This window comes from Prionailurus bengalensis, chromosome D2 (assembly GCF_016509475.1).
Source record: "Prionailurus bengalensis isolate Pbe53 chromosome D2, Fcat_Pben_1.1_paternal_pri, whole genome shotgun sequence".
Classification (NCBI taxonomy): domain Eukaryota; kingdom Metazoa; phylum Chordata; class Mammalia; order Carnivora; family Felidae; genus Prionailurus; species Prionailurus bengalensis.
Window position 1 is genome coordinate 22,820,344 of NC_057351.1, and position 19,496 is coordinate 22,839,839.

Sequence of the window (19,496 nt, forward strand, 5' to 3'; positions counted from 1 at the left end):
CAGGCCAACCTACCTCTGTTAACTACAGGCAAGTACATTAACTCTCTAAGCCTCCCTGTCCTCACTTATAAGAGCTTTGCTCTCAGAGGCTATTGTGGCCCTAAAGAAGGCCAAGCTCTTGTACCACAGTAAGTGGGAGATACATACTAGGTGGGAGCCAGTGGGTTTTTTCTCAACTTTGAGTGTGGCTGAGCGTCCTGGTGGCCTGGCCTGTGTATGCAAGGCCTGCACACAGTGGGCAGAGAGCCCAGTGGGCAGAGAGTCCCATGCTGCTGCCCTGGTGCCAGGCAGGGAGAGTAGCAGTGGCAGGTTCTGGTATAACTAAGGTCTCTGGTTTCAAAACCAGTAAGCAAGAGTTTAGTATTGAAGGCTGTTTTGAAATACAAAACAAGGGAGAGGCCAACATCCCAAATCATTTCTGTAGATATGTGTTCTAAAAACAATTCCCTTTGTGTCCCTGATTGTTTTCCAAAGGGCTAATCTCTTGTCCACAGGTAGGGAGGAGGCATAGACACAGTAGGAAATAAGGAGAGGGGAAAGAAGTTGAATTGAGGAAGTGGCAGGAATAGAGATGAGAAAAACCTGTGTAGAGGCAACACTGTCAAGTGAACTCAATAGAATTCCATGGCTCTGGGTTTAGATTGTGTTTATAAGGAAAGGGCCATTCATGAGATCCATGGGGTCTTTAATTCTCATTATATATAACATGTTGGTTATATTTATAAAATAGAATCATAACTACATCTGGAAACTTTACACAGAAATTAAGGTTGACGTATGTGCCAGATTGATTTATATTCTCTGATAAGATGGTAAAGTAAAGATTTATTTTACTTTGCACTCTTACAGCTTGGATTATTATTCATACTTTATTTTGCAAATTGGTGGTAACCCAACTGCAGCCAAATCAAGAGTTCACATGCCAAGTTTTGGTCTGAAAAAGTTTTTGCATCCAATATATATTTGGCCACAAAAATAAGGAGATCGAATAATAGAAGAGAAAAGAAAGTGCTTTATGTACTTTGGAGGTCAAAAACAGATGTGAATAGGGTTCTCATGGAGTGTGGCTAGCTAACATCTGGTAATCCCTAATGCATTTCACTGTCCATTTGTAAGTTTCCCCCAATGTTTAATATCAACAGCTATATAGGAACGTAGTGACTTGCACAAAGAATAAAATTTATAGATATCAAGGACAAAGCCAGAAAATTACTCTGTTCTTGGCATCCATCCTTCCTGGGCAAGGACTTCATATTTTCTTTCTGTTGATGCTATGTTTAATAAAGCTATGTGATTGGTTCGGTTGAGACTGAGCTGAACATGTTTTGTTTTGTTTCTTCTCTACGACTCAGTGACAAAAGAAACATAAAACCTTCTGCTTACTTTAATCACAGACCTCAGGTTTCTTCTATGAAATCTGAAGAAGAATTGAGAAAACATCCACAGAAGGACTAGTTGTACCTATAATGGGGGAGGAGGGTGAGAAAAAGGTGGTGAGGAATGTGTATAATTTAGCTTATTTTCTTCTCTTGGCACACAATCCGATTTCTTGTTCCCTTTCAAACAACTCTATTCTACAAAGACAACTCCCATTTGCAATGAAATTTGCAGATGACAGCTGACCTGTCTGCATTTCTGACCACAAAGGTTAAAGATGGTGGGGGTTGTGCTGCAAAGCAGATCAAGAAGTTATGATTCTTATTGCTAAATGCAGTCACTGAGATTGGATATATATTCTCCATCTCATCCACAGATCCATATTGCATTACATAAATTAACAGTAATCTACACATTCCTTTGACAGAGCAGGCTGGGCTGCAGAATTGCTGGATTTGTAACTAATTCAGAGATGACATCAAGGTATCAACTTGTGTGCCTACTCAGGTCCACTGATAGTGTCTGCCAGGAATAGGAGACATTAGAAGAATCCCAAAGTTCTTCACAAGCTCTGTGGGAAAGTGCCTTGTTGGTAGGTTTGATATGTTTGCCAAAGAGTAGGCATGGAGGGTAGCAGCATATGATCCCCGGTTTAACCAAAAGAGTTTTTCATAATAAGATCTGTTTCCTAAAGTTGGGAATTTTAAATTTAAGATCAGCCTACAGTAACAAATGGACATGTGTATTATGCAGTAATAGTAATACATCCAATCATATGATGATGCTTTGTATCTTCAGAAGAATTTTCACATGAGACTCTAAAGTGATTTCATGAGGTAAAACTTGGATGTATTTTTATCCCCATTTCCAAATGAGGAACTGAATTTCAGAAAAAAATAAGCAATTCATGCTAGGTCATGCAGCCAGTAAATTAGAGAATTTAGGAAATATTTTGTCATCATTTGAATATTTTGTAATCACTCAAATTTCTGACTGAAATTAGGAGTCAGAAAACTGTAAGAACTATGGCTATGATTTTCTGATTCCTAAATTGTGCAACAACAAACTGTAACCCTGACTACATAGGAGACATTTACAATAAATGTGTGCATACACGATTAATGACAATAAGTTGGAGATAGCTGACCTTTGAAAGGTAGGGATGATTGTATCAGTCAACTTCTCCAGAAAAAAAATACATAAAGAGATTTATTATAAACTGTTGATTTGTGTGATGATGGAGGCTGGCAAGATTAAAATCTGCACAGTTTGTGTCCCAGTTGGAATCTAAAGAATGGCAGGCTAAAGAACCAGGAAGAACAGATGTCCAGCTTGAAGGCCATGAGACAGGAGAATTCACTCCTACTTGAGGGAGGTCCAGTCTTTTGTTCTATGCAGACCTTCAACTGGTTGGATAAGGCTCACCCACATTATGGTTATGGAGAGCAATCTGCTTTACTCCATCTATCAACTTAAATGTTAATCTCATTTAAAAACACCCTTACAGAAAAACCCAGAATAATGTTTGATTTGACAAAAAATCTGGGCCCATTCAAGTGGACACATAAAATTAGTCACCACCAGGGGCGCCTGTGTGGCTCAGTTGGTTGAGCGTCCAACTTCAGCTCAGGTCATGATCTCGTGGTCTGTGAGTTCGAGCCCTGCGTCAGGCTCTGTGCTGACAGCTCAGAGCCTGGAGCCTGCTTCTGATTCTGTGTCTCCCTCTCTCTCTGCCCCTCCCCCACTCATGCTCAGTCTCTCTCTGTCTCAGAAATAAATCTTAAAAAAATTTTTTTTAATTAGTCACCACCAGTCCACCCTTGTCAACTTGTCACCTTTACATTTCTCCTTAAACCATACTTAATCTTAAAATAAGGCAAATAGCAAGATCGTTCTCCTACCTAAAACAATATAACTATCCTGGGTACAACCCAAAATTCTCTAACCCTTTTCCCAGAAGAGGAAACAAAGCCCTTGAGTGGTATTTACTCTTCTCTTTGATATCTCATAACTTAAGTACTTGGGAAGTCAGATGTTATAGACTGAATTCCCTCAAAATTCCTGTATTGAAACCCTAATCCCCAATGTCACTGTACTTAGAGAAGACTGTTAAGGAGGGAATTAGAGTTAAATGAGGTCATAATGGTGGGACTCTAATCCGTTAGGACTGGTACCCTTGTAAGAAGAAGAGACACCAGATCTCTCTCTTTCTCTCTCTCAATCTGTACATGCACAGGAAAGACCATGTAAGGACACAGCAAGAAGGTGGCATTTGCAAGCCAGGAAGAGAGGTCCCATCAGAAATCAACCCTGGAGACATTTTCTTCTTGGATTTTCAGCCTCAAGAACTGTGAGAAAGTAAAACTCTGTTGTCTAAGACCCCCGCGTGCATTATCTTTCACAGCAGCCTGAGCTGACTACTACAGTGATTAAACCTAACCTGAGATATTTGTTACTATCACAGAAGAGGGAATTTATTTGAAGTATATCAGTCCAATTATTGTCTGTATGTCTTAAACCATTCCATTAAACTTCCAGTCTGGGCACAAACCCTAGATGAGGTTTTTTTATAAAGGGTATCTGAAGACATACTTTCCTGGTATTTTGAGGGCTGGATTGTAAATTATAAACTTCTAAATCTTCCTATGTTTCTTCAACAAAATTTCCAATAGTAGGAGGATGACTGTGAAAGAGAAGAGACAGTCAATATTATGGGGTGTTTACCATATGTTGATCCTGGTAGATAAAATGGGGGAAAGACACACTTTATCCCCATCCTCAGGTACTGTTCTAGTGAGTGCCTTAGGTTCCAGGGTGGGGATAGAGTATTTCTTCCTCTGAATCTTTTTTTTCTAATTTATTTATTTATTAGATGGGGGAGAGGCAGAGAGAGGGTGAGAGAGAACCCCAAAAGAGACTATGCACTGCTAACACAGAGCTCAATGCTGGGCTCAAACCCACAAAACCGTGGGATCATGACCTGAACCAAAATGAAGAGTTGGATGCTTAACCTACTGAGCCACCCAGGTGTCCCCTTCTTCTGAATCTTTAAGCTGTCATGGTAAAAAAAAAAAAACCTGATTTTAAAGGGCTTATTTGGAGGGTCTAGCAGAGAGCCCAGCTATGCGAATAGGCTTAATTGGAGGTTATTCCTCTCTGGCTGTGGGAATGATGCACTTATCATCTTTGGCCATCACCAGGAGTAACAGATGCCCTAGTTTGATCACCTTGACATCTCGACTTCATGCCACCAGCTGGGTTATAAAAAGTGTGATTTAGGTCTGAGGAATTTGCCATCAAAGACAGCATATGTGTGTGTGTGTGTGTGTGTGTGTGTGTGTGTGTAATTTAAAATTTACTTAAATTATAGTTACAGAGCCAACTTCTAATTTGTTGCAAGGCCCATGTTTGTATGGAGGTGGTTTTAATTCTTTGGACTATTTTTTGACAAAGTTGAAGAGAGAGCTCTTGAAATACTTTCAATGTTAATATAACACCTTTATGCAGTATGTCTTAAGGAAAACCCAAACAAAGGCTGGTCTATAACAACACTAGGTGTTTCAAATTTTCACTGTGCTGCATTCATAGATTTTGGAGATGGCCTATGAAACTGTAAATAAAAGCAATACAATTTTTCTGTGAAACAATTTCTGAACTCTCCAATAGGTACAATGTTAGATTCATTTAATAGATTGGTACAGACTTTCCTTGGGGAAACTAAAGGTTTTTTTTTCCCCCTCTTTCTGTATCAAAAGTTGAGAAAGCAGAAATATTACACAAATTCCATGGCTACAGAATATTTTCTTTTTATTGAACAGCAGTTGTGGTTTGAAGAGTAACTCTCTTCAGAAAATTGTGGAGACTTCATAGCAAGGGCTGCAGCTATTTGGACTTGCCAAATTACCTAATGGAATAGGTAAGCTTTATGTCTTTAAAATGACCCACTTTTTTTTTTCTTTGAAGCCTCTGGTACAGAATTTTTCAGCCCATAATATTCTTCAATTGAGTATTGAGTATGAAATTGACTGTAATTCTTAGTGTTTCATCTTTTCAAACCCCCAATATAGGGGGAAAAATTGGAATTTTTTAACAAGCCCAAGATCTAAGAATTACACCAATGCTGCCTATGTTTCCCATAGACCCTTAGGAGAAATCATATATCAACACAGCTACAGCTAAGTTACTAACTTCTATCAACTTCTACAACAATGACAACAAATTCCCAAGGTTGTGGTGGTAAAATGAGTGATGAATGATGAATGGAAACAGTAGGGAGCAGGTTAACAGACAGTGGTACTCTTTACAAGAAGTTCAAGAAACTTCAAAAATAGCCTATGATCCAATCCAATCCAATTTTGAATCAAGGACATTTAAGACAATTTTTATCATTTCCTAAAACTACTAAGAGTTGCAAATTTACTCACATATGAAGATATCCTTAGTGGAATTAGCTAAACATAGATTGTAATAAAAGAAGATCTTGGTATGGCTGACCATATAAACCTATCAAGAAATTTGGAGGCCAGAGTTGAGGCTTGGGCATGTTAGCATCAGAGGTAGATGACAGGTCCCTTTCCTCCACATTTCAAACTCCCTCTGTATCCTTTTGCCTCTACTCCCAGCTCCCAGTCTCACTCCAATTGGACCCAAGGAAACTTGTTCTCCTGCCTTTGGAGAAAAAGAGACTGTTTATTCTTCCCTTACCACCCTACTCTCACACTGCACATTCCCCACTAGTAAACCTAGTCATGCCCCAGGCTTCTGTGGGACCCATAAGTCTCAGAAACTTGAATTCCATCCACATCAGGGATGTAGTTTGATGGGAGGTGAGTGTAAAATGAGAGACACATGGTAGGAGAGCCACTACAAGGAGGGCCCTGAGAGAAATCATTCGCCAAAACCGATGAAGGGTTCTGGCTCTGTGAGTCAAACTCAGATGAGCAGTCTGAGCAGGTGAGGGAAGAACAGTCCTGTGTGCTCTACAAGGTGGTTCTGTAACTCCCGCCCTGAGTCACCTGCATGCTTTGGGTGAGTACCACAACCAGCCATCACTAAGGAAACAGGTCACTCCACCATGGCACATCACCTGGAAGCATAGGTGTGAGAAGGGAAAGGCATTCTCCTACTATCTTTTGGAAGAAAACCAAAGAGCCAAAGGCAAGTGGCGATGGAGCTCAAAGGCTGTGTGGACCTGATGATGCTCCAGATGAGGATATCAGCAGGTGATCAACACCACCGCATGAGTAGCCAGAGCAGGATCCCCAGTCTGTCGAAAGGACACTGACACTCAATAAAGTACAAATGATATGCAGGGCATCCACCTACCCTCAGGGACTTGAGGGAAGACTTTTGGTGACTTTATCTGCAAACTGGAGAGCCACAAAAGCCACAAGTCCAGGCAACATTTGAGTTTCTTACATCTTAAAACACATTTGATCAAAACTTGTTTAAGATTATATAGGGTGCCTGGGTGGCTCAGTCAGTTGAGTGTCTGACTTCGGCTCAGGTCATGATCTTGTAGTCCATGAGTTTGAGCTCCACCTTGGGCTCTGTGCTGACAGCTCAAAGCCTGGAGCCTGCTTCGGATTCTGTGTCTCCCTCTCTCTGCCCCTCCCCCACTCATGCTCTGTCTCTCTCTCTCTGTCAAAAATAAATAAACTTTAAAAAAAGATTATAGAGCAAACCAAGGTTAGTTTAAGAATATATATTAGACCCTTTACTACTTCTTTGATGGACCACCTGCTCCCTTTATCTTTTTATTTGTTCGTTTGGGTTGTTTCAGTTTTAGTCAAGAAAGGGCAAAAGTGAGTCTATTTAATTTTTAATTCTACACTTTTTCATAGCAAAAGAGGACCTTGTTTTAAATTCTGCACTCCTAGGGTGCCTGGGTGGCTCAGTCGGTTAAGCGTCCGACTTCAGCTCAGGTCACAGTCTCAGGGACCGTGAGTTCGAGCCTGGCGTCAGGCTCTGGGCTGATGGCTGAGAGCCTGGAGGCTGCTTCCGGTTCTGTGTCTCCTTCTCTCTCTGCCCCTCCCCCATTCATGCTCTGTCTCTCTCTGTCTCAAAAATAAATAAACGTTAAAAAAATTTAAATTCTGCACTCCTAATCAAATACTATCCCTGTGAATTAAAACTTGTGCCTTGACGCCAGAACCCACAGTAGTATAAAGACAATAGTTGAATTCTGGGAATAGGAGGTAAGGAGAAAGAGTAGAGGGTTGAGGACTTAGCCTTTGGGAACGCTTGTAGTTAGGCAGTGGAGGGACCCTAGGAGAAGCAAGAGCTCAAAGCCAGTCCCCAACCCAGTTGTTTATAGTAGCCAGTAAAAATACTGATGCTTGTGTATACTTTAAATACAGAACAAAGTGGACTTACATGGACATATATAGAGATGTACATATATGAATGAAGAATTTCTTTCTCTACATAAATCTATATAGATAGGTGATAGATAGATAGATAGATGATAGATATCACAGATGCATATATATATGTGAGGTAACAGCAAGAGGCAGGAGAAAATAAAATTTATTTTATTTTAAAAGAATTTATTCCCTCTGATTCCTTCCAGTGTCACCCCATTTCTACCAGTGACTCTTTCTGGGATTGCTACTTCAATCTGATGGACTTTGTTTCATGGCTCAAAGCTTTGTCTGGGCTTCTTGTCCTTGTTCCTACATGTAAGCTTGAAGGAGATAACAGCTTCCCAATGGTACCAATCCCAGGGTGCTTTAGCACCTTGTATTGACTCCTTTAATTTTACCAACACCTTTGTAAACTGTTTCTCATTAGGCTTGTCTCAGTTAACCTTTTGAGGGTTCCATCTGCTTCATGATGAGACACTGAGTGTGTTAGGATCCATGTTCTTGTTGATTTTCCTATAAGACATCCAAGTGAAGATATAAATAGGCAAGCAAAAATGAGTCTGGAGAAACCCTAAGGCTGGGAAAGTTTGGGCTAGGGAAAATGACATTTAAGAATCTTCAGCATACAGATGCAGAAGGGGATAGGTATGACCTTTTAGTCTTGGGGAAAGCAAGCCTCCCCTCTCACAGAACTGCCTACTGTCTTGAATTACCATCTTGCTGAATTCAAGGCAGGCTTGGACTGCCCCACCCTCACATTCAAGAAGCCTGACATCTCGGATTAAAGCCTTAACTAATTACCATCCTCCTCCTTAGTGTCTGTCAAGACTAATTTCTCCATGCCTCACATCACTGTTTACCTTGCTCATGAACAGAAGCCCAAATTTCCCAGGCATCCACTTTGGCCAAGGCTCTCATCTCCTTACTGCTGTGTAAATCCCCATAATATGAACTGATTCCTCTCTCCCCTTCAAACTCTTTTACTTGAAGCAATTTTAGATTCTTAATCATATATTTATTTAGTCTATGCCCATAATGGACTATTCAAAAAGATGGCTAACATTTGTCCAAGAAGAGCACAAAATAAATTCACTTAAACCATTTGTTCATAATTACAATAGACACAATGCACTTCATCACTGAACAAACTCCATAATAAACATTTGGCCATGGGGACAATGAGGCAACTTATACTGATCATTTCTTTACTATTTTGGGTTTACACTGACATACATGGCCACAGACAGTTAATTGGATCTGTAAATACTCCCAGTTAAGTTTAATTAGTTCTCTGTGCAGGATCTAAGGTTATGATAGTTCTGGTGATAATTTTCAATATTATTTATTTAATTCCACAGGACGTTTGTTTTAAAAAATTGACCTAGAATGTGCTCTGAGAGAAAAAAAAAAGAAAAAGAAATTGGATAAAGGAGTGAGAAATAAGAGTATGAAAAGATTAGTTACTCTGTAAAAAAAAGCCAATATGATTGCAGAAGTATTAAAATCCCTGTAGGAGATTTACAGAGAAGTCTGCCCTGGATTAGAATTTGATATCAAATAACTTAACTGAAGTCATACAATTTCTGTGCCATTTGTAGTTGAGTTAATAGCATATGTTCCTGGAGGATTACAGCCAATGATTAAGGAAATTAGGTTTTGTTTGAATTTAATTTAGTTATATAAAGCTGCTACTATAATTTACAGCTTTGATATTTAATATTTAATAACCCAGATCTTAGAAGAATACTAGATATAGCTGTGTCATTATGCCTTGAAATATTATTCCCATAAGTCATTTATATTTGCTGGCTGATAGAGATGTTCATCAACTAGATGGACTCAACAGGAGTCCACTGATAAAGCCACTGCAGTTTTACAGTTTGCTGAGTCCCTTGTACGTTTCCACTCCATTTCCCACACCTGTAACTTACTGAATCATAATTTATCTGGCCGGTCAATTGTCATAATAAAGAAACATTGCAGCCTTACTTCAGCAGCCAGCTGTAGGAATGACTCAACTCTGCCGCCTTTCTCTCACATTTTATGTATCTGTGTCATTAAAAACCATAGGAATTTCTCTGTGACTATTGCTCCCTCAATATTTTTCTTTCTAGTTTTTCTTTCATTGCTTTGCCACACTTTTCCCGTATCCATCTCCTTGACTTTTTGCTCCTTTTATTCCTTCATTGTTCAGAGACTCTGTAGTAATAATCTCAATTTCTTTCCTGTATAGATCTGTATCTCTTTGTAGAAACTGAATTTTTTCCTCTAATTTATAAAAATTAATCTGGAATTTCTGGCCCTATAGATTAGCATCTAAACATTCCTAATTTTTTACTCCCTCTATATTTATACTACTTCAACTGCTTTTCTCCTTCAGGGCTTGTGATTTAAACCTTTTATCTCCTTTATTCACATGTCTTTTATTGTCCTTAAGAATCCTTCTCCTCACTGTTCTGGTTAGTTTTGTTCCTCACAGTTGCTTTTACTTCTTAGTTTGCACTTCCTTCAAAGACAGGTCAAGTCAGCCCTTCAGAAAATTCACAAGGCACAGTCTCTAGACTCAAAGATTTTAAAGTCTGAACAGAGAATTTACTCAGAAATACCTACCCTAACAATTTATTATATGTATATAATATATATATGTATATATATCATATAACTAATATAACAATATGAAACATACATATACATATGTAAATTATATATATTCATTATACATTATACATATACAGAATATATATATATTCTATATTAATTATACATTATATATACAGAATATATATATATATATATATACACACACACACGCACACACATATATTCTATAAGTAGATGGCAAGGAGTAGAAATTTATAGAAATGAAATAGTTAAAGTTGGACAATACTTAAACATGCAAGTTAAAACACCAAGAGTTTGTTTGAAGGGAATGAAGAAATACATGAATGCATTATAAGAAATGAGGGGTTTTTTTTTATGCTTTCCTGCCAGCCCTCTAAAAATTTCAACTTCGTGAGCACAATTAATGATGATGACGATGATAATAATAATAATGAAAACATAGTGATTAAGCACTTGGGTTCTTTAGTCAGATTGGCTGGCTGGCAATCTTGGCTTTGCTGCTTTATAACTGTGTGACTTAGGATAATTTCCTTAACCTCCCTCTGTCTCAGTTTTCAAATATGTAAAATGAGAATAACAATAGTACTCTGTTGACAAAGTTGTTGCATAAAATTTATAAAATGCTCAGAATCCAGTGTCGGATATAGTAAACTCTTAATAACTATTCAATATTGTTGTTTATTATTATTATTGTTACTGCTAATGCAAAATAAAGCACTAATTAGTAGGAAATAGTGGATCGAACTGAACATTATGAAACAAACAACCATCCTGACAGTAATTGCAAAGTCATTTACCTAATCTGTATCTTTTGACATTATTTTGCTATTTTTCTGGAGTTAAGAATTCTTAGGCATTCTCTGGAGTAGCTCCCAAATAACACAAACTGAAGTCACCAGAACAATATGAACAACCATTCTTCCTGGCTAAAAATTAGTCCACATGAGGAATTGAAGAAAAAATCCTGCATCAAGCATATTTGAGATACAAAATATTTTTCTTTTTAAAATTTCTTTTTTAACTTTTAATTTTTGGTAACTGGAGATAGTTGCTTCGAATCCTACAGAGCTTGGAGACCTGGTGGTTGTTAAAATTTTCAACACAAGAACTAGAGAAACAGTACATTTGTGCTAATGTAAAAAACAGAACCATAAAGCAACATCCAGAAGTAGATCAAAAGCTCTCACAACTCAGGTTAGAATTCCATAATTTATTTTAAGAGAATTCACTGAGCATTCATTGAGTGCTGGCTATAGAGAAGTCACTGGATTTTCCCCAGTAAGGAAGTTAAAAGCAGAAGACGGGGTAACTGAAACAACAGTTCTAATCCTTAATACCTAACACAAAGGAAATGACAGAGTTTATTGTGTTCCACTGAGTCATGAAATACACCAGAACACTCCACGAAAGAAAGAAAATTCAGATTGATCAAGGAGAGAAACAAGATTGACTTTCTCTAGCTCTATTTTTATTTATTCACAAACTGGACCCAATAGCATACTGGAAACGGCAAAAATCTACATAGTGACTAATACCAAATAAAACATCGCCAGCTAAAGGGGATTATGGGCAGAATCTACAAGATATAGAAAGCAGCAGGGACAAGAAATCTAAGTTTAAGTTATCTAGAGGAGAGAGGACAGTGATGGGCATTCCTGGGAACAGATTGCCAATAGTAAGAAATAAGGCAGTAGAACCAAACCTAATAGTTATAAGGTTTTAGGAATTGCCTATGGTTTTGAATCAGGAAATTTGGGTGTGCATCACAGCCATGCCATTTATTAGCTCCCTGATCTTGAGCAACATTAAGCCTGTGGAGTTTTATTCTCTAAGTAAGGACAACAGAAATAATAGTATCTCTATGCATTACCACCTTATAGGATTTGAGGCTAGTTAAATGTAAGTATACTTTGAAATTATAAATATAAATATATGAAAGTATAAATTAAATTTATACTTTTTATACATATAGCACTATTGGAATATAAATTGTTCTTTATTTGAAAGAGAGAGAGCATGAATGGGAAGAGAGGCAGAATGGGGGGGAGAGAGAGAGAGAGAGAGAGAGAGAGAGAGAATTTTAAGCAGGCTCCATGCTCAGTACAGAGACTGACATGGGGCTCCATTCCACAACCCTGGGATCGTGACCTGAGCTGAAATCAAAAGTCACATGCTGAACCATCTGAGCCACCCAGGTGCCCTGGAATATGAATTGTTAGTATGATTCTGCTTTTGCTTGAGTTTTCATTGGTGAGGATATTACTTTACTTAATCATGTTATTTTATGAATTGTTTAAAGGGAACTGTCTGTCCAATATATGAAAAAAAATCTAATTTCTACACTGGTCTTAACTATATCCCCTCATGCATCACAATTAAATTTAATCCTCTATCTAATGTTATTTCTTCAAATATTAAATGATAGCTATCATGATATCCTTTAAGCTTTATATTCTATCTATTAGAGAGGAAAATTCAAGGATTGGTTCAGTTATGTAATGACATTAGAGCTCTGGATTGTGTCTGGTTCCATTATTTACTCAAAATATGATATAGTTTCCAGGCCCTGGAAATCCTGGTCATTTTCTGCTAGATTCCCTTGACTTTAATATCCTTCTCAAAATTTAGAGCCTATATCATTGACAGACTCTTGCCTAGGTACACATTCCCACTCCTGTTGACTTTTCTTTTTGCCAGCAGAAGCCTGTTTGGTTCTGGTATAGGAGGGTGGTGTGCTCAAGAAAGGCAGCCTCCCTTAGCCTTACCCCCAAAACCAAGAGGTGAATATTAACAAGTTTAAGCCAATCATGGCAATTTTATTACCCTGCCTTCTTCACAGTCATGTGATGGAGTCTTGGCCACTGAGATATAAAAGGAAGTCGTTAGGGGGGCTTTTTAAAAAGTTCTCACTCCTTAGAAAAGACCCTAGGAGGGGCGCCTGGGTGGCTCAGTCCGTTGTGCCTCCAACTTTGGCTCAGGTAATGATCTCACAGTTTGTGGGTTCGAGTCCCGCATCAGGCTTCATGCTGACAGCTCAGAGCCTGGAGACTGCTTTGGATTCTGTGTTTCCCTCTCTCTCTGCCCCTCCCACATTCACACCTCTGTTTCTCTCTTCTCTCAAAAGTAAATAAACATTAAAAAAGCTTTTAGAAAACTTCCAAGTCCAGGTTTAACCCCTATCCTGTCTGTGGGAAGCTTGTTTCTGAAGTTGTGAGGTTTGAACCTGCTACAGAGAACTAGAGATGATGGCAGGAGAAAAGTCAAGGTTATTGTAAGGCCACCAACCCATAGCTCCTTATCCATGAAACCACTGAATTCACAAACATTCATTTTTCCCTTTTCCAGACATTCTTATGCAGGATAATCAATTGTAGTCATTGTTTAAGCTCCAGTTAAATGTGTAGCAGAATCTGTTGATTCCCCAACCCATCACTTCTGCCCACCTGAAATGATCTGTTGCTATAACAGCTAGTTGTCAACACTCTGATGTTTTTCTACCTCAAATTCCTACACCTCTTCTCTTCCTGAAGGTGCAATGATGAGATGGGAGAGGATAAGTTTTAGCCTCTGCTTTCTAACCCTCAATCAACAGAGAATGGGATTTAATGGAGTTGGGGATCAAGCCACTCCACAGTCTGGTGGGGCATTTCTGAAATGCATTATACACCATTTCTCAGAGGAGTCCAGCAGAATCCCAATAGCCCAAAGCAGAAACCCACTTAGTAACACAATCTTTGCTGGCTTATTTCCATTCTTTTGCTCACTTTTTCTCCCCTCAAATTGCTTTCCTTCACCTTGGGATCACCTTTTAAATAAATTTTATGTGCATAAGACCTTGTCTCAGGGCCTATTTTTGAGGAACCCAAATTAAGACAAGTTGGGTATTATATGACTTGTAGCTGAAAGCATTCTGGTGCAAATGTGGCAGAGTACTACTGCCCAACAGAACTTTCTGTGATGGTAGAAATGTTCCATATCTGTGTGGTCCAGTATGGTAGCCATTAGTCACATGTGGCTATAAAGGTTGTGAAATGTGACTAGTGTGAGTGAGGAATCGAATTTTGCATTTCATTTCACTTGAATCCACTTAAATTTAAATAGCTACATGCTGCTAGTAGCTACCATATTGGTGAGTACCGTATTGGCCAATTGTGAATCAAGTGAATGAGAGAATTGCCTCCTTATTTTTTTAAATGCCAGAATCATATTCCACAACCATACATTTTGCACAGTGAAGACTCATATTGCCTAGGCTTTATGAAGAATACAAAGAAGAACAACATAAGCAGCTTCTGCTTTCTAAAACCCAATCCAGTCAGGGAAACACACTAACATCTAAATATGTAAGAACAAGATACATGTTGTAAGAATGGTATAAACAAAGCACTATGGGAAATAAAAGGATGCACAATTAATTTCTGCCATAGAAATCCAAGAATACTTCACTGAGGTAGCATTTGAGCTGAATCATGAAGATAAATACAGTGTCTTTAGGGGGGACAGGAAAAGAATTACATTTATAGATAGAGAAAGGAAACATAGGGAAGCAGTACAAACAAGAAGGAGAATGCAAGTGGCCCAACAAAGCTATAGAACAAAACATCAGGTGAGGCCGAAAGTACACAGAGCATTGCATTTCATGTTAAATACACTTAACTTTCATTCTATGAGGGATAGATAAGTCTTCAAAGTGTTTGAGCACAGGTGGTGATGACTGTTTGTTAGTAACATAGTTGGTTATAAATAGGAATAATTGGAAACTCAGAATTCAGTTAGAAGTCTACAACACCAGTCCACGTAACAAATGGTGTTGATGTGAACTCTGTCCATAGCATTGAGAATAAAAACAAGAGGCAGGTTCAGACTTACCTAACATGTAGACGTGCTAGGTCCTGACCACAAACTGAAAGATGGTTATGAGACCAGAGTTGGAGATGGCAAGAGACTCAGGGAGGGATGCGGTTTGGGGGCAAAAGATACACGGACATGAAAGAGGTGCTCAGTAGACAACTGGACAGACAAATGCCAGGTGTTGGTGGTCAGCTGCGTCAAAAGATGCAGAGTGTGAGCAGGAAGAATGAGAGAAACTCTTGAAGTTGACTTGTAGCTCAAGGAGGATGAAGAGTTTGGAAAAACCAAAGTGAAGCAAAGGGAAGGATTAGCTTTTGTTTTGTTGTGCTTTGTTGTAAGAACCACAGTATTCTTCTAGCTAATGTTGGGTAAGAGATGGCCACTGTTTAAGTTCACTTGTTGATTTGACTCATTATTTCAGGCTACTGAGTTTATTTTTTGACTACCAGTTACTGCACAGAAAAGTGACTGTGTTTTTCCAGTTGTTTGTTTTTGTATTTCTAGCCTGGGTGCATTATTTAAAATATAAAATAATTGAATACAAGGAAAAGCTAATCACTCTCCTGAAAGAGGAAGTGGTATTATAAAAATTGTGTAGTGGATGCTGTGGTACACAGCCTGTACTGTGGTACTGTCAGCTCCTAGCTGAGTTCTTTTCCAGGAACTATCCTTGGCCTTGACCACTATACTTCTTCCTTGGAGGCAGCCTGTAACCATGTAGCACTTTTGTTTCAATCCTGGTCAGTTCGGCAGTATTATCTCAGCACTTAGCTCCCTCAGGGATCAACTGAAGCCTGTGTTGGAACTTCGTGGCAGATCAGCTTCTCCATTGCACCCCTCACCCAGTCTCTCCCACGCATTATTCCCAGAGCACTCCCAATTAAACTAGGTGCATGCAAAGCTCCATCTTGATGTCTGTTTCCCTGAGGAACCCCACTCAAGGTGAATTGCAGAACAAAACCTTGGTATTTTTTTGAACTGATTTCTGATTTTTTAATTTAATATTATTTTTTGAGAGAGAAATAGAGCGCAAGCAAGGGGAGAGGGGCAGAGGAATAGAGAGAGATTCCCCTGCAGGCTCCATGGCTCAGTGCAGAATCCGAAGCAGGGCTCAATCCCACGACCCTGGGACCATAACTTGAGCCATCTGACTGAGCCACCCAGACGCTCTCTGATAAAACCATTTTAGATATCATTTGAAGTATCAGGATTCTTTTTACATTTGAAAAAGAAGATTAATGAGGTTTTTAAAAAGTTATGTTAATTTAATCAGCATGGTGCTGGTGCAACAATATGGAGACAAATGAATAGAGAGAACAGATATCTCAGAAACAGATCCTCCTGTACACAAGAATTTATTATATTATCAAGGTCATTGACATCACAAAAATATGATAAATATTAATGGCATAACATTTAAAGAGGAGAGGAATGACTATTCACTAAATGGTGCTGGAAACACTGGATAGGAAAAAATATTTAATTCTTATGTATTTAAATAAATCCCAGATGGGTTAGCTCAATTTCTCCAATAATCAAGGAAACAAATTTGAACATCCGTGAGATATTGTCTTTGACTTGTCATATTGATGAGGACATGGGGATAAAAGAGTGCCCTTATATACTGTTAGTGGAAATGTAAATTGTTGCAGCTTTTGAAGGGCAATCTGATATGTACTATGAGAAACTTTCAAAGTGCGTATCTTTGATTTAATTTATTAAACTTTTAAATGGAAGAAAAATATAAATATTAGGAATAACATATATACATGAGAAACTTTATAAAACTTAAGAGTTTTTACAAATTTATTCACTTGTGCACATGTAAAAATAAGCATGTGCAATCACATAACCACCACCCAAATCAAAATATGAAATGCTTTCAGCACTTTAGAAGTCTCCCTGGTGTTCTCTCCTAGATAATATTCCCCTCTCAATAAGTGAGTAAGACAGACACATTCTCTCATGGAACTTATGGTCTATTGGGGGAGACACTTTTTTTTTTTGAGAGACAGAGTGTGTGCACATGCATGCATGCAAACGGAGGAGGAGCAGAGGGAAAGGGAGAGAGAATCTTAAGTAAGTTCCACACTCAGCACAGAGCCCTACGAGGCAGGGCTTGATCCCACTACCCTGGGATCATGACCTGGGCAGAAATCAAGAGTGAGACATTTAACCCCCTGAGTCACTCAGGCACCCCTGAGGGAGATAAATATTAAGTAAATAATTACACAAGTGGTTATTAACAATTTATATCAATATTACAGTGAAAAATTATAAGTGCAAAAAGAGAAATACTATGTATATTGAGGAAACTGAGGGAAGACACATCAGAAGAAGTGATATTTAACATGAAAGATGAGAAGGAGTTAGTTAGGCAAGGAAAGTGGGGAAGGAAAAAACCTTAAGGAGAGGGAACGTGTGTTCTGAGTTGGAAAAGAGCTTCAAGGGTCTGAAAAATAAAAATAGTGTTGGTTAGCACAAGAGTCAATGAAGGAGGCTGCAGAAACAGACAATAGCCAAACCCTGCATTAATAAGCTAGCAAAAGATGCTTATTTATACCTAATCGTAATGGAAAGCCACTCAATGGTTTTAAAGGAAAGTACAACTTAAAATGATCATTTTGGACCACTGTCCAAACAATGGGTTGTTGGGAAGACAGTGGAATTTGCGAGACTAGAAAACAAAACGAAAGGAAACAAAAAATAGAGAATTCCAAATGTATTTTGAAAGTTGCCTCTACTGAGCTCAATGACCAAAAGGATGAGAAGGCTGAGAACAACAGAGATTTAAATTTATGTAAAAGAAGAGCTTTGAAGGATCTACATAAAACTGCTGGCTATTACCTCTGCTTTGGGTTTGGATGAGGGAGGATTGAGGTAGAGTTTCACTTTCTACTCTGTACTCTCCAAACTAAAATGGTGGTGGTGGTCATGATGATGGTAATGGTAGCTTCAAGTTATTTAAATGACCTTGCATTATTACCTGTGATTAATTGCCTTATTTAAAGGAAATAAAGGAAAGGTCATTAATTTGACTTCATAAAATAATTTTTATTCTATAAAGATAACATAATTCATATTAAAAAGCAAAGTATAAAACTGAAAGCAATATTACTACAAGTCTGATAGTGGATTGAGATAATTATTGAGTGGATTGAGTCAAATTATTAAGGTTTGGATATTTTCCACACTAATCAACAATTCACAAAAGGATAGAAATACTTTTCCTAGCTTTATTGAGATATAATTGACATATAATATTGTGTAAGTTTAAGGTATTAAGGTTATTGATACACGTTTCAAAATGATTACCACCATAGGGTTAGCTAACACCTGCATCACATTACATAATTACCATTCCTTTTTTGTAACGAGAACATTTAAGATCTAATCTTTTAACCACTTTCAAGTACATAGTACAGTATTATTAACTTTCTTAACCATGCCTTACATGAGATCCCCAGAACTTACTCACCTTAGAACTGGAGTTTGTATCTTCTGTCCAACATCTCCGCTTTTCCCCAATCCTCCAGCCCCTGGTAACCACTATTCTACTCTCTGTTTCTATGGCATTTTTAGAATCTACATATAAGCGATGTCATACAGTATCAGTCTTTCTCTGACTTATTTCACTTAATATAATGCTTCAAACTCTATCCATGTTGTGGCAAATGGTAGGATGTTCTTTCTCATGTCTGAATTTTATTCTATTGTATAGATACACCACAAATTTTATCTATCCATCCAGTGACAAACACTTGTGTCATTTCCGTATCTTAGCTATTTTGAATAAGTTTGTAATGAACATGGGAGTCCAGATATCTTTTTTGATACCTTGTTTTCATTTCCTTTGAATATATGCCCAAGAAGTTGGATTACTGGATCATCTGGTTTTCCATAGTGACTGTACCAATTTACATTTCCATCACATCTCAACCAACACTTGTAATCTCTTGTCCTTTTGATAATCATTCTAACAGGTGTGGCTTGATATATTATTGTGGTTTTGATATTAATTTCCCTGATGATTAGTGATATTGAGCCTCATTTCATTTACCTGCCATTTGTGTCTTCTTTGGAAAATGTCTCTTCAGTTCCTCTGACCATTTTTTTAATCACATTGTTTGGATTCTTTGCTGTTGATTTGCATGAGTTCTTTATACATTTTAGATATTTATCAAACTGAGATTGAAGAGTCAGAAGGGAGGTGGAGGAAGGAGTGAGATGGGCCATCTCAAGCATCAATGTAGTAAGTTAAATTGTTGTGAGTCTGGCAGT

General features: G+C 38.1%; 1 long non-coding RNA gene across 1 annotated transcript; it reads right to left on the reverse strand.

The window, feature by feature from the left end:
- Positions 1–7,893: 7,893 nt before the first annotated feature.
- LOC122493515 lies at positions 7,894–18,860 on the reverse strand. Its single transcript, XR_006299906.1, has 2 exons — positions 18,694–18,860; positions 7,894–8,255 (listed from the first exon to the last, which is right to left on the reverse strand). It is a non-coding gene; the product is annotated as an uncharacterized LOC122493515 (long non-coding RNA).
- Positions 18,861–19,496: the final 636 nt, after the last annotated feature.